Raw genomic sequence first — 836 nt, 5'->3', positions numbered from 1 at the left:
ATGTTTATGTTTGCAAGTATTTTATAATCAATCTTTTCAATTAAATAAATGGAGGTAAATGATATATTCGAGGGAAAAGGCTAAGAGAGAGACAGGGAGAGAGAGAGAGAGAGAGAGAGAGAGAGACAATAATAACTCAGCGCAGAATAATCATTCAAATGTGCCTTATTAAGCCTCACAGATCAGACATTGCCTTGTAGCCATCAAATTGGAATCCTTCCACGGTATTCTTACATCACGGTATTATTACATCAAGCTTTTAAAAAAAATTATTTTAAACATTGTTCGGTAAAGAAGACCTGTTTTCGGACTTGAAACTTATCAGAAGCAAGACAAGACAACCGCACTTGAACCGACAATAAATTACTTATTACTTTAAAAAATTAAATGAAAATATTTACTTGAAAATTAATGGTGGCGGTAACAGCTCTCATCGAATCGGCATAATTTCTTAAAATATTTTCGTTTTGTATGCTCGCTTGCCGCCACTCGTATAAACCTTCCACTCTTTGCACGCAATGTTCACAAATATTCTTAGGTAAAAAATCCTCTTTAGCTATCTGCAAAAAAAAAAAAGAATTGAAAACGTTGCAACAACAACTTAAAAGCGCACTAACAAACTAACTTACATTAACCGGCATCAGTAAGCGCAATTTGTAGATCAAATTACGTTGTTCAGCTTCTTTTTCAAATAAGTGAATTTTGGCGGGACCATTACGTATCGAGCATAGTCGACATAGTTCAGCAAATGTAGCAAAATTCAAATTTGCATCGTAATGCTGCGTACTGAAATTGATGAGATGATGCGTTGTTTGTTGTTGTTGTTGTTGTTGTTG

General features: G+C 34.4%; 2 protein-coding genes across 2 annotated transcripts in view; both read right to left on the bottom strand.

The window, feature by feature from the left end:
* LOC119634329 overlaps nt 1-836 on the bottom strand; it is a 27,149-nt gene that overhangs the window by 1,887 nt on the left and 24,426 nt on the right. The window lies entirely within an intron of this gene.
* LOC119634330 (zinc finger protein 436) overlaps nt 1-836 on the bottom strand; it is a 10,299-nt gene that overhangs the window by 6,173 nt on the left and 3,290 nt on the right. The window lies entirely within an intron of this gene.

Source organism: Glossina fuscipes, unplaced genomic scaffold, assembly GCF_014805625.2.
Source record: "Glossina fuscipes isolate IAEA_lab_2018 unplaced genomic scaffold, Yale_Gfus_2 3, whole genome shotgun sequence".
NCBI classification, from domain to species: Eukaryota; Metazoa; Arthropoda; class Insecta; order Diptera; family Glossinidae; genus Glossina; species Glossina fuscipes.
This window is presented reverse-complemented; position numbering and strand designations above follow the sequence as displayed.